The following is a 16,423-nucleotide window of genomic DNA, read 5'->3' on the forward strand; positions in this document are numbered from 1 at the left end:
AACAAGATGAGTTAAACATTCCTAGAGGCAATATGGAGTTATAAACTTCTAAATCAAATTGACACGCAAGCATGCAAAGAATATAATCCTCTTAATCAATTGATTTTATTCTTTATGAAGCTTAGCAAGGAATTATGATCTTATATTCAGAATTCAAAAAGGTGATGAATAATTCTTATCAAATTTAATTGTATTACTAATGAAGCTTAACCATGAATGTGATAACTTGGTGATCACAATGTAGGATTATTATTACATGCTAATATTCAAAACATCGAATTGAAAACTTCAAAACATCAATTGTCTTTCACTATCATAATTGAAACTTAAAATTTCCCAATTCAAGACATTATCTATCATTCTAATTTCTCACATACATATGCCAAAATTTGGAACCTCATGAGAGCATTGCAAGGAGAATTTCATAATCTTTTCTTTTCTCTATTACTCATCCTGGTTCAAGGCTCCATCAGGAAAGAACCAGTAAGAAAACTTGATGTCTTTGCCACTACATCAAAATCAATTACAACTTACAAAATATTACAATTCAATGAGTTTTCTTCAAGGTTTGCACAAGAGAACTTTTATAAAATGTCTTCATTGCATCAAGGAACAAAAACATGGAAGAGATAAGAGCCAACATGGAGATAACAACACAAGGAGATAAGAAAATAAAACATGCATTCCCACCTAGTTGCACAATAGGTCCAACAATGAACCAATATAGGGGAAAGGTGGATTTTCTCAATAGGAGAAGTCAATCACCATACCTTCACTTAGCCCTTTCGGGGCTAAAACTTCAAGAACTTCCATTCTTCCACAAGGCCCTTTCAAGGTTATACCCACAAGGATTTTCATTCTATTCCACATTCAAGAATTCTCAATAACAAAAAAGTATGGGATGAAAAGTAGGGGCCCATACACCCTACCCTTTCTCCCTCCTCTCACCATGAGAGGAGACTCTACACCATTGAGGTCCAACTAAGGCCCTTTCCCCAACATGGCCACTTCTTCCCTATCCAAGGGTGAGTGCTGCCAAAAACATCCCCATGAAAACTTCTCAAAAACAACCAAACATCAAGAAGGCATAAGAATAATATCCAAGGAAAATAAGATAAAATTCCTCCCAAATCCACCCCCAACACACAACAAGAAATGAAAAACTACATAATGTCTCCAACATGATTCAAGAAAGATCCAAAATATGAACACACATGAAGAACCATTCATGGAGTGAAGAACTCCTACCTTCATAAAAGAGTTATGGCAATGGTGGTTTGAGAAGAGCTTCCCTTTTTTTTCCTTCAATCTTCAAGACTTCCTCCAAAACTAGAGGATTGGGTGACAAAAAACTAAACTCCCCCAAAAATGCCTCTAAGTATGGTCCTTAACTCTACTAAGCTTCAAGTAACTCAAGATGGAGGTTTAGTTTTACTAACCCAAGTAAAGAACAACCCATTTTCGAAATCAGCCTATAATAGGGTTTTTAAGAGACCCTAAGAGTCAACCTAGGAGGCTAAAGGGTTGGAAATTACCCCCACGCATACCCTTACCCATAGGGGTACTTAAATTTAATGTTTCTAAGCCTTTAAAGACTTATTAGGAACAATTAAAAGTTAGGAGAATAGTAAGATCAAATTACAACCTTTAAAGAATTACAATATAAGGTTAGCACAAAATTAACAAGTAGTTTAGCTCCACTTTTTCGTTGAGTTGTCTTGGCTAATTTTCCTGCACACTCATTGCACACATTAGCAAGTCCAAAACCACATGCATAATGTGAATTACATATTAGAGGAATTATATAATTAAAGCATCCATTTCTCAATAAATAGTTGTTTATCTAATTCTAATCATATTTCTAACCTTTCGACTTGCATAACCAAATGTATTAGTGTTACATACATTTTCTTCATCATTATACATATTTATAAGCATTAAATGACAAAATCAAATAACTGAAGTAAGCATCACACATTGTAAAAATAGCTTAACAATGTTCAATGTATCCAATAATGTTCTGACATAACAGCATGAGTATCAAAATAGCAATGTATCATCGGTGCTAGGATGGGTCGGGGCAAGGCCTCACAAAATGGTAATAGAGAATATTTTCTATAAGATTCTTATTTTAAAAATGGCAAAGAGATTAAAAATGCACAAAAATATCCAAATAATCCTATCCCATAAACCTTATACCCACCTAACTAACTTTTCATTTAACTCTTCGCCAAAGGTGGGCACAGACCTTTTGACCTTTGGCATTAAATGTTTTATGTGTTTTGAAATTTAAGTGGGAAGCAAGTCATTGTATTTTTTTTAAAGTCTGACAAAGCTTTCAAGACCCTTGTGACCTGCAAATTTTTTCCCCAAAAAAGTCAAATGCATTAAGTGTGGCGCAATCCCATATACTCCTCATGAAGCTAGTTTAAACTCATGTGATTGAATAAGGAGCAAGTTGAAGTGGTTTTTTTAAACAATGCAATGTGGTTTAAAAAGCTTCCAACCTTTTTGTTTTTCCTGACCTTTCTATCGACTAGTTTGGGGGCTTGTGCATGAAAGTGGGAGAGGGGGATCGTACTTGCAGATGGTAGGTTTGGCAGTGCACCTCATCATTTCAAAGCGCTTGGAAAACTACTTAGCCATAGTGGAGGGGTGGGTAGGATAGGGTTTAGTTGGGGGTAGATTAATTTAAAGTTTTAAGTTAGAATGTTAGTTTAGTTTGTTATTTTTAAAGGTTTTAAATTTTAAAATAAATTTAGTAGTTTTGTTTTAAGTTAGTTTATTAAATTAAGTTAGTTTGTTTTAAGATAGTTTTTAATTTAAGTATGTTTTAATTTAAGTAAGTTTTAGTTTAAGTTAGTAAAGTTTTACTCATGAAATTTAGTTTAGATTAATAATTGATCAAAGTTAATAGGACTTAAATTATGGTAAATTATAGTGTTACTATTGTTCTAAGGATGAATTATTTAAAGTGTAATTAAATATAGTAAAGTAAAGTCTCTTTAACTAATTCAAATTAGTTGGTTTAAAAACTGAGTGGGAATCATGTGGGTAGTTTTTAGTTAGGCTTGTTTTATATTAGGGTATGTTAGGATAGTTAGGTGTCTAGATGTTACTCACTTTGATTATGATGTTAAATTAATTAAGTTATGTTTTAAGTAATTTAATTTAGGTGTTTAAAAACTTAGTTTTAAAGTTGTTAGAATTTTAACATATATATTTCTAATCATGAATTAATATTAGTTAGTTTTGTTTATTAATTTAGTTAAAGTTTTAAATTTAATTAAGTTTCATCTTGGTAGTAATTTTAATGTTTTTTTTAGTATTATGATTAGATTAGTAAAGTGTAGTTAGTGATATTCTTTTTTGCGATTGATAAATATTACACTCTTAATTAATGTTTAATAAAAAAAAAAATTATAAAAAAAATTGGTTAAATGTAAATTTAGTTTATTTGTTAAGAAAGTTAATCATTATGTTGTAAGCATAACAAGTTATGTTAGACCAATTAAGATAATGTAATTTGTTTTGCGTAGTTAAATTTAAGACCAATTTATATTGTTGTTCAAATAATTTCAATATATCATTGAAATCTTAATGTAATAATGAACCAAATGTGGATACCAATTTAATAATGTGAATTTAACTTTATCAATGTATTTCTCCTCATGATTATAAACTTAAGGTGTATGTAGTAACCTATTCTTGCACTTGTGAATAAACTCTTAAACCTTAGTGAACCTTATTATTATTAATTTTTAAAAAAAATTTGTGTGTTTTTGCCCTCGTATTTTGGGCATGACAATTATATACACATGATTTCATTTATCAAGAATTGGCTATAACTACAATGTTATAATTAGATAACCATAACTTGATTTTAAAAATCATGGCAGAGTATAGTAGTTATAGGTTTATACATAATATATGATAAAAGGTCTTTTGAACTGAAGGGTAAAAACCCTCCAAATAACCATAATGATATATGATCCCAACACATGAAAAAGAAAATGTGTGTCTATAATGAGCCAAATTTGCAAGTATTAGACCTTAAAACTCTAATTGTCTTTGTAATCTCTACAATTTTCCTTAGTTGTAACTTAGCTAGGTCATATTTGTGACCCTTCTTCACAATCTTGTATCCTAGATTTTTTATTATACATGACACATTGTTGGGTCTTCTTGATTGAAATATTTTGTATGCCACAATATAAAATCCAAATTTCAATTCTACATATTCAATTGGTACAACTTCTAACCCTCATTTACCCCATTGTGCTTTTGTGTTATTTTTAATCTCTTCTTTGGAAGTCATATAATCTTTTTAACCTTCTTTGTTATGGAATACTTTATGACCATATATTTCATCTCATGTAATCTTAATTGGCTCATCCAATAATATTTTTATATCATGAACTCAACTCAAAATAATATGAATCCAATCCACTTTAAATTTCTTCAATAAATGAAGGGCATGGGTGAGACCCATAGTCTCTAGATGTTTGTATTCATCTTTCAATTTCCTATCAACATACAATTATTTATATATTCCCTTCAGCTCAATTTTTTTTTAAAAACTACAATTTTACAAGGATAAAATGAATATATGTCATTAACTAGTAAAACCCTAGGTGGAACTAATGATAGTGCACTCACCTTGTCCATTTGAGTTGTGATATTAGGAGAAAATTTGTACTTTGGCTCCTTGCAAGCTTCATTTTAGATCAATTCCACATAATTTACTTTAGTCTTCTTCATCAAGGTTGGAAAACTTGAAGCCATTTGCATTGGTTTGGGTTTTGGAATTCAAACACATTACAATTCAATTGGTTAGCTTCAAATTTACCTTTGCACTTAAAATTCTTTACCATATTTGCACTCATAAGCTCTTATATTCAATTTTTCTCATAGGTAGTTCAAATTTTCTCTTATGCTCTTGAAAATGTAGGGTAAAAAAAAAAAAATCTTTAGCCCTATTTATTATGATTTTTTTAATGTGCATTATGAAATATTAAATTCTTTATATCCTATGTTAATTATCATTAATAATATCAGTGAAAACATCATTTCTATCACATGCTTGATTAGTATTGTAGAGTGTTTCAAGCTTGGGTAACATATCATCTCACATTATAACGTTACCAACTTGGTCAATATTATATATTCAATTACTGACCATCTTGAGGTGACTTTCCAACTTTTAAAAACTTCAAAACACCATGTGTTGTCCTTGTACATCATACAATATGTAGACAAAGACTTCCTTCTATTGTATATTAGGAAATGATGTAAGATATATCAATAGTAATATAGTTCCATATCTTCCTCTAATGTTTAGTTAGAAGTCGAGGTTTCACCCACTAATAGAATTTCAATAAATAAATGACTACATGACTAAAAAAATCAGTCATAAGCCTAAAAAATTTAGTCACTTGACTAAAAGTGATCAAATCCTAGTAATGTTTTGTAATTTATAAGTATACATGACTAAAGACATGACTAATTTGGTCATTGAATAAAATCATATGGTTAGACAATTTGATAAGTGACTAAATAAGTGACTAATTAATTAGTCACTAATAATTTGTCAGCCAAACAAATGAATAGATGAATTATCAATTTTTTTAAATTATATTAATACATTCCTTAACTTTTTATTACTTTTATTACTTATTGATGGATTTTTTGTCCTATCAATAAATCAATATTAGTTAACTTCCTTGAATTTCTTCTCAACTGATATTAAATTAGAAATGAACTCAAAATAACCCCAATCTATACTTAAAATCTTTGGGAGATTAGGTGTTACTATTTCATAATATAGGAATATTTTTTGAGCCACTCTTAGTTTTCTAAAAAACACAAAGACAAAGATTATGGTAAGTATAACAACCATACAAATATGATTCAAATAATAGAATTGATTTGTCTAATCAAAACATTGAAAGAATAAATATGATAACAATAGATTGAATTAAATATTATAATTAAAAAGTACTTTAGTATATATTAAATGTAGAGATATTTATGCTTACTTTTTTAATGCTTATCTAACTCTCCCTTTGTGGGGCGTCATAAATAGATACATTTGTAATTGGCCATTAGTAATTAGTCAACCAAACAAATGAATAGATGAATTATCAATTTTTTAAAATTATATTAATACATTCCTTAACTTTTTATAACTTTTATTACTTACCAATGGATTTTTTGTCCTATCAATACATTAGTATTAATTAGCTTCCTCAAATGTATTCTGAACTAATATTAAACTAGAAATGAACTCAAAACAAAATCCTAAAAATCCATGTATAAAATCTTGAAGAAAATAAAAATCCTCCATGCACTCAAAAGAAAACTCTAATTTTATATATGCATATCAAAAAATTAATTATCTATTAATTATTTTTATAATCTTAGCATATATTTTCTATTAATCACATTAACATCATGCAATAACTTATATCTTTAAATATTATTTTATTATCATTACATTTAATATACTTTAGTATTTAGTAAATAGTGACAGTTGCTATTTTAAAAATATTTTCTTTTGACTGGAGCTATACACCAGTAAGGCCACAAATTTGAGGGTTCCTCATCCCTAAATCCACCCAAGACCTATGAGAAAAATAACTTAGTAGGGACTCTAAAATGAAGGGGCACAACCAACACACTCCCAATGTGGGTCCAATAATAGGTCCACAATCATTCCTAGCACAATGACAATCTTGAGAGTTGAACACCTTTATCTCCTTCTCCATCAACATGAAAACTATTTGACATGAACAACATAATATCCATCTCCTAATGTGTGCACCAATATATCAACATTAATATTTTCCTAATCTCCACAAGCATGAAAATTGAGGTGGGCCCAACCAGTGTCATACTTAAGTTTTTTGGGATTTAATTTTATTTTGATAGTTGTATTTTTTTCCAATGGGTTTAAAATTTTTCTTATAATAATTTTTTAAAAATTGGCCATGTTGAGTGGCCCATGCATGCACATGATATAGTTTTTTGAGTTACCTTCCATAGATTTGTATGGTGCATGTTTTAATAACTTATTTGGTAGTTAAATGTAATTTCTTTAACTAATTTGATCTATTTGATTTATTGCTCTCAAATTAAACATTTAATTAATCATTTTGACAAATAAATTTGAACTTGCCCCAACATCTTACTTCTGCACTCTAATAATTTGTAGGTCTCTAACCTTGACAACATTGAGAAGTTGATAAAGTCTCATGGAATTGAATTAGGGCGTGCTTATCAAATAGATATAAAGGATCTAATAAAGAACAAGAGAGACATAGCATCAAAGTTTCTATGAATAGCGTGATGCATTTAGAGTTGAGATTAGGAATGAATTTTTAGTTTATTGATAATAAATGTATATGTTAAGGTAAATGAGAAGTAGGAAGGAGAAATGGTGTGGCAAGAAATAGGAAATGCGTTGGTATTTCTATCTAGGCATGGAAGAAGTGATAGAGAGATAAAAAGTTTCAATACATAATGTTAAAATTATTAAACATAATTGATAAAAGTAGGTAGAAGGATATTGTATTATTCATTTGTTATTCTATTAAAAAAATATTTTATTATAATTTCATATTATTATTAAGATATGATTATATTGTTATGATTATATGTGTTCATATTACTAAAAATATTATAATTTAATATTTTTACTAAACTAAAAGAATATTAAAATGTTAAATTAAATTTTAAATTGAAGGAATAAATAAACATGAGATAATTGAATGGACAAATATTTGTATCTTGACAAAATTATATCAAGATATTAAAAAAAAATAGAAAAAAGATTTAATATTAAATATTAAATAAAAATAATGATATGTTTGTAGGCAAGAGCCTACAACACAATGTTAAATGTTTGAATCTACTCATGATCACACTTAATAAATTATAATAATAATTAATTACAACACATAATAATTAATCTTGGCTTTGGCCTCTTATCGATCAAAAAATGTTGATATGTTTGTATTAAGAAAAAAAATCTAAAATTGATTAAATTAACTTGATAAAAAATAAATAAATTAGAATTTAAATTATAACACATAAACATCATCTCAATAGATAAATAAATGAGAAGGTACCTATAAGGTTCAAATTCATTCCCTCTATTAATCAAACCAAATGATAGAATCATAGGTTCATAAGACAAAACTTTCCAGCAATAAAACATTGCTATTGTAATGTATAGGCATTTTGCTACCATTTGAAAAAATAAAATGAGAGTGATAAAATCCCATCTTGAAGGCATAATATCAATCTTGAGACTCAGATGTTGAATCTATAGAGTGTTTTCCCCTAGCTCTTCAAGGTATAAAAAAGTCCATGGCTGTGATGGTCTTCTTGTGAGCATGCTCTATGTATGTGATGACATCTCCGATAGCATTCTTGAGAAATATCTTCAAGACACCTCTAGTATTTTTGTAGATGAGGCCATTGATATGCTTCACACCTCCTTTCCTTGCACAAGTGTAAAATATCAAGCTTTATGATGCCATAGATGTTATCTCACAACACCTTCATGTGGCTCTTTGTGCCTCCCTTACCCAAAGCCTTCCATCCATTTCCTCAATAAGACCTTTTTAGCACTCTCTTCGATATGCTAAAGGAAATGAATTTTAAAAATATTATCATTTGAAAGGCATTGAATTTTGTAGAGAAAAATATGATCTTAGTCACAAATGAAAAGGAAAGGGTTCTAAATTTTATTCTTCTCATTATATTTTTGTTACATTTGCTTAATGTTGGGGCACAATTTCAATAGTTAGGGCTTTGTGTAGACATGTTGACTCATTATAATTGGAGAGAGATGTATGATAAATGGTTGAAGTGGTGTAATTTACTAATCTCTTGGAAGTAGGTTAATGAAAGACTTTAGTGCAATGAAGGATAGACAGGGGTTTCATTTCCTTAATCATTTTTTCTTATCAAATCTTGAAAAGACCTTTATGTTTTATTTGGGATCACAAAGCATTGATAAAATGAAGAAAATTTGAAAATCCATCCTAGTTAGTCCCCACTATGAAGAGAAATCTAGCATAATAGCCTTTTAAGCTTTATATTGTGCATATAAAGATAATGGTCTAGTTATAAACTTGTAAGAATAGGCAAAAAGATATGGTTCAGCAAAACTTCCTAAATAGTATTAAGAAATTTGTAAGTTTTCTAAATTGTTTTCTTTGTGAAAAGTAGCTCTATTATCATTCAATTTGATTGTGAAACTTGCATTACTAAATTTCATATAGTGTATATATTAGAGATGATCATTGGAAAAGAGTAACACTTCTTATGTGTGTATATGAACGCGCTCTAAGAAAAATGAAACAAGAAGAAACAAATCAAGCTCTTATTGGAATGTTAGTGCTGGTAGAGGTTGGAACCTAACCCCATTACACTACAAGACACATACATAGCCCTTATATAAATATACATATCACCTACTCAAAGAGAATTGTAGTTTCTATTAGAATAATCAAAACATATAGTTATAAATGTCAAAAATGTAACAAGCTTATGTATTATAGGACCACATGATCCCCAAATTTTGGTAGGTAAGTAGTACCTATATTCTTAGAAGGGAAACATGATTACAATCTTTACCACAACAATCAAAGGATCCTATGTAATTACTATCATATAATACTATCAATCTATATTCTAAGTCCCTTTAATAGAGAAGACTTGTATTGTATCATCATAGTTGGGTTTGATGTAGCAAGGATATAGTCAAAAGCTTGAATGCATTTTTTATTGTGTTTTTAACATAAGCTAGACACAATTTATTTGCAAGTGAGTTCAAGGAATTTATTAGGGATTTTTTAAGCATTGAGTGTAGTTTTGTAAGTATACAAGATGACTATTAAATTGGTTCTAGAAATTAAATTAGTTTTGGCAATCTATAAGGCTTGTGGTTTGAATTTTTGATTCATTTTAAGGTCTCCAAGCATAAGAAAGATAAAGTATTGCTTCTTCTCACCAATGTGTATTTGTAAGACCACTCCTTGTTGTTATAAGCTAGAGTTGTCATTGCACCAAAAGATCAACCTATCAATGCCTGATGCAACCACTAGACTTATAGAGCATAGGAGGTAGTTAAGCCATGTCATGAATTTTGAAGTGGAAAGTTGGAAATTAGTCCAAAAAACTCCCCCTCACCATTACCTAAGGAGATTCAAACCTATGACTAAGCTCTGATACCACTTGTTACAAGCTAGAATTTTCACTGCACTAAAAGATCAACCTGCCAATGATACAACCACTAGACTTATAGAATGTAGGAGGCGCTTAAGCCATGTCACAAATCTTGAAGGGGAACATTGGAAGTTAGTCCAACACTTGTATGTACTTATTTAAATATGAATTTCCCTATTGAATCGTTTATAGGAGATTTGAATGGATATATGAGCATGACAAGGAAATAGTATGGGAGAATATTGATGTTCTTGGTGGAAACCATATAGAGGATATTATGATAATTTTGATTATATTACATATAATGATTTGATGATTATTACAATAATAGAATTTAATACTTACCCTTTGATGAATCATTTGAAATTTGAAGACAAAAATCATTAGCTCACTAGAAGTGTCCTTAAGTAGTTTAATTTTAAATATTATAATTACATTGTGATGTGTTAAGATTGTTATGATATCATGTAAAAGAAGTTATACTCTTGCATTGGGATGAGTTATTGATGCAAGAGCATCCTTGGTGTAAGATCAATCTTGCATCACCCAAAAATATTTTTATTTTTTAGCCATTTCTATTTTAATAAGGACTAGTAGAAAAGGGGGTTTCTATTTTTGGGAACTTTCTATTTTTAGTAAGTTTGTCATACAAGCTTAGAATGTTTTCATTTTAAATATGAAGGTTCATTTTAGAATTATAATCCTACCATAAAAATCTCATTGCTCCAACATAAGTATCAAAGAAGTTATTGCAAATTTTTGGTGGAAAAATTTGGACAAAAATATTTGAACTTGGTTTTGAAGGCATTAGAGCCCTTGGATGAGGTATAAAAACTTGACAAAAGGGAACTTGTGTGGTTTTGAGCTTGTAGATTAGGAGCTGGCATTTATGAAAAGTTGTTATAATAGCCAATCAAAGAAATGATTCGAGAGTTATGGCTTTTAAAGTTGGGCTACCTGAAATCTCTAAAATAATTTTCAAAGATGTATTTGATTGAATCTATATGTATTGTCAGGGTATATTTGTCCTAGGTATTAAGTTTCAATGTCTAGAACCTTCCTAGACAACATAAAATTGCCTATTTAAGAAAGGCCCAAATATTGTCTAGAATAGCTCTGGGTGGTAGTTCACATCTTAGTCTTGTAGATTACTATAATGAAGGTGCCCATGTGGGTTAGCACATTGATCCTATGAATTCTATTATTCTACATTTGTAGCAATAATAAGTCTATATTTTGTTCTTGCATTTTTTGTTGTTTCTTTGTTTCTATTATGGGTTTATGGTAATAAGGCAAGTACCCCTCATCAAGTGGTATTAGAGATAAAGTTCTCCAGTGTGTGGAAAACTCATTGACTATGAGGTTGTTCACATCATGATTATAGTTTGGGATAAGTGTGTAGATAGATCGCTGATTGTGAGCTAGTTTGCACTAGGGTTTCAATGAAAGTGTAAAAATGCCTCCACAAAGAGAGAGATTGGTGGAAGAATTGTAGGTGTTACACATGAGGCTTTTAGAGCCCTCCAAAGACAAATGAAAGAATTGGAAGAACAAATGTGTAGAGGAATAAATCTTGTTGTAAGAGATGAAAGCAAGGATGAGGATGAAGAGGAAGAAAATTTTGAACAAGAGGTAGTTTTAAACCCAAAGGAAGAGAGGATTTATAAGACCATCTCCAAGATTGGAAAAAGACCTAAGTTTGAGGTTCCCACATTTTTGAGAAATATTAATCTAGAGGATCTAATCTATTGGAACAATGAACTGGAGGAGTACTTTGAATATGAATATATTGAGGATCTTGATAGGGTAAAGTTTGTGAAGGAAAAACTGAAGGGACATGCAAAGATCTGGTGGCAGGAGGTTCAGTTGGAGTGAAATAGAAAGGGAAAGGACAAAATCACTAGATGAGATTGAATGATAGCTAAACTAAAGTGACAATTCATTCTTATGGATTATGAGCTTGATCTATTGAAGAAAATGCAAGGGTTGAAGCACGTAAGAAAATTTATTCAAGAGTATATGAAGAGTTCTACCAATATCTCATTAGAACTGACCACACATAAGTTGACAAGGAGAAAGTCGCCTATCTTAATGGGTTAAGGCCAAGTATTTAGGATGAGTTGAGTCTAGTTTGAATGAATAGTATTGAGGAGGCATAATAGTTTGTCCTAAGAGTTGAGGAAAAACTAATAATGAAGTTTTACAACAAGAATAATGGAAGAGGTTTCGGTGGAAGATCTAGTGGACAATCTTATGGAGGCTGTAATGATTATCAAAAGAATAAGGATGAGGCTAGAAGTAATAGTTAAAACTAGAGGGGAAACAATTCCAATCATTTCCATGATTAGGACAATAGATCAAATTAGAGAGGAAAAGGTAGAGGAAAAGCATCTAGAAGAGGAGTCTTCCTTGGGAAATGTTTTTATTATGGAGAAGAAGAGCATAGACCATTTTAATATTCCCAACACCAAGGAAGGATAGATTGAAGAATAGAAGGCCAAGCCAAAGTTGCACATGTTGATGAAGATGTCAGATCCTCACATTCTAAAGATGATGAAAGAGGAGAAGTTTGAGTTAATAGAAGATTCCTACTAAGTGGCAAGAATGAACTTGATCAAAGAAGGAGCTTATTTTGTACAAGGTGTAGATGTGAAGATAAGTTTTGTAATATAATCATTGATGGTGGAAGTACTGAAAATTTGGTGTTAGAAATGATGGTCACAAAGTTGAAGCTGAAGAGATAGAAACACCAACATCCATATTGTATTTCTTGGGTGCAAGATGGCCACAAGATTATGGTCAATGATTATTGCTTGGTGAAGTTAAATATTGGAATCTACCAAGATGAGGTACTATGTGATATCATACCTATGAACATATATCAAATATTTTTGGGTAGGCCGCAAAAATTTGACAAGCATGTTGTACATGATGGATAAGCAAATACTAACACTTTGACCAAGGATAGAGTGAAGGATAAGTTGAAGTCATTGAAGGATAAAGAAGAAAAGATGTGTGTAAGAATTTTCCTTGGGGAAAAATAATGCCAAGATCAAGAAGCACATGACTAACACAATATGGACTAAATGATGTATGATCATAACAATATGTAAATAAATAATTGATTATCTTTGGATATTAGATTATTCAATAATTGATAATTGATGTTGTATTGATATTTATACACACTAGGAGTACCTAAATAAAAAGACCTCTAGAATGTTTCTAGAATGTCTAGGAGTTATCAATATGATAAGCCTCACAAGTAAGCACATGTCCACCAAGAGTGAATTATCCCCCATTGAGCACAGAAGTTAGTGCAATGATGAAAGGATAAGCCTGCATAGGTGTGTCACATAAAATTATGTTGTAGACACCATGTGCTTAGTTAAGACTGTGAATAACTATGTTGTGAACATGACAACTTAGTTAATTATAAAAAATTTAGTACCATGTGCTTAATTAAGAGTTGCTTACTCCTATGTTGTCAACATGACAACTCATATGAGAATGTAAAATCCTAGGTGTCTAACCTAATAAATAATAATAAAATAAATTAACCTAAGTAAACTTAAGTAAAATTTAAATAATAATTATTTACACTAATACCCCCCCTTAAGTGTGACTTAGGGGAATGCACTTGAACTCACAAAAGCTATGATGAAATGCATAATGGGTCTTGACTACTAGGCCATGTTAGATACCCAAGTACAAATGCAATGTTGTATATATAATGCAATGCAATGAAATCTCTCTAAAAATGGAAAAAGAGGGAAAACATCATGGAAAATACCCTCCCCCAAAAATAAAGATAAGTATAATAAAGAAAGATTCATGTATGGATGGAGTAATCAAGACCTCCCCATTATGACATACATCATGCATATATAATAGAGAATCTCTCCATGAAATCCCCCCCTAGTGAAGGACCTCCTAATGATGAGTGCTTGAAGACAAAAGAGAATCCAATGCCTACAAACAACATTTCTCTCTTTAGGAAGAAGATACAACATGTATAGGTGCAAGTATGCTTCCCACTATGGATAGGAAGATGGAAGAGGGATCCATATGTAGTATGGTGTGGATGTTGCCTTTGAAGTCTTCTCATAAAGTCCTTGATGAATGTAGATGCCACAAAATAATCTAGTGGATGCCCAAAAGAAGGTGGCAAACAAGGTAACATGTCCATGTATGAAACTAAATCAACCACCAAGGATGATGAAGCATCCTGATAGGAAGATGTAGGAAGAGAAGTAATGTAGCCTCCTATCAATGATGAATAAACACCCATGATAGAAGCTTCTTGATGACTGAAGAAGCTGCACCATGAAAGATAAATAAGGTTCTTCCTTGTAGGAAGAAATGGTGCCATAGGTATAGTAGAGAATGCTCCCCAACTGGTAGGAAGAATCCTCAAAAAATATGATATTTGAGGAAACTAGAATACAATCTCCAAAGGTTGATGTGTCTCCTTTGAAGTAAAAGAGTCCTTCTCCAACTTTTGTAAAGAAATGTCCACAATGAAGTCAGTCTCAAAAGAAATCTCAAGTGGTGGAGGGTCAGAGTGTGCCCTTGCAATAAGTGAACAAGAAATATCCTCAACAAAGAGAATATGGATGACATCAATGATGTCTCCCACATCTTCAATGTAAGACTCCAAAAAAAATCCTACAATATCTAGAAGGAAGTCATCCCAAGAAGCTAAAATAGGAAGACATTGTATATCCTACTGCACTGAATTAGGAGCATATGTGGCTAGAACTAGATCAATAGAAGCAATAGGAGCATTAGGAGGTGAGATCTCATCTAGAGTTGAAGGTACCATAACTAGAGTGACTAAAGATAGAATGTCTTCTGGAAATGGAGGAACTATAGGATCTCCATATGCTTTCCAAAGATGCATCCAAACATCATAAGGTTCAATTGCCTTTCTAATGGCAATTAAACCATCAGCATTGAGACCAAAAAAAATGACATCTAAAATTATTTTAATAGGTGGTAGACTAATTGAAGAGGGCAGTTCTTAGGAACATAGGTAAGGAAATATCCCTTATGCTCTCTTTTTAGATGATCAATTATCAAGGCACTCCATTTCTGATAGTTCCTCTTTGTCAACCTAGATCTAACACCAAACTAACATGTGAAACAAAATTCCATGAGATCAATAAATTTATGCACCCTTCAAAATGTAAACATAATCAATGAACCCCCCCAAATGTATGATTTGGCACTTTATATGTAGTGCATTAACAATAGGCCACTTTGTCAAAATGGACTTAGTGGACTTCTTATTTTTTTATTTACAACTTCCTCTTATAGTTGAAATTTGGAACTTTATAATGTAGCTCAGAAATACAACAATTTTGAAGTAATACAAAGCAAAGAAAGGAAATATTTCTAAAAGTGGTAATTTTTGTCTACACAAGCCTATAATCTAATTGTAGATCTAGAAAATAGACAAAAAATTGTTTACTTTCAGACAAAAAATATAATCTAATTTGGAGTCTAGATGAGTCCATACTAAGCTTTTGAGGTTGCAAAAATTGGGCTTTTTGATTTGCAAAAAAATTCAAGAATAGAGATCTGAAACAACCTACACCAATGTGTAGATCATGAAATTATACCCTAAAAAAAAAAAAAGCTCAAAAAAAGGAGTCTGTATGAGAGAGAATATAATTATTTTTCCCAAATCACCACTTTCATACCTCCAAAAATCAACTAACTCTAGATTTCACCTCAGATGTTTGATTTTGATGAAACAAAAGTCAATGTGGGGGTTTTTTGACCTTCTAAATATGATGCCAACATTTGATTTGCACTAGCAAGCTCCAATCCTCACCTGGAAAAAATCTCTCCTCTTAGCTTGATTACTAAATTTTTTCTAGAAAATGATATAGATCTAAAAAACATTGTAGAGATGCAAATAATAAATACAGATCTAAAAACTAATTACACAGATCTGATGAGATCATACCAATTTCACAAATTAGGCCTTCAAGTTCTAGTTTGTAAAAAATATTTGCCTCAGATTTGACTATGGCCTAGGGTAGGCAAATTTATAGTCAAAATTTACCGAATCGATGCTCTAGATGCAATGGTGAGGTTTTCTTTGGTGATAGATGCTCCCAATAGCTACAGATACTCTAGACTAAGAGCTAAAGTAAAAATTATCTCCAATGGCTATGAA

This window comes from Cupressus sempervirens, chromosome 1, assembly GCF_028749045.1.
Source record: "Cupressus sempervirens isolate cs-2001-9-10 chromosome 1, ASM2874904v1, whole genome shotgun sequence".
NCBI classification, from domain to species: Eukaryota; Viridiplantae; Streptophyta; class Pinopsida; order Cupressales; family Cupressaceae; genus Cupressus; species Cupressus sempervirens.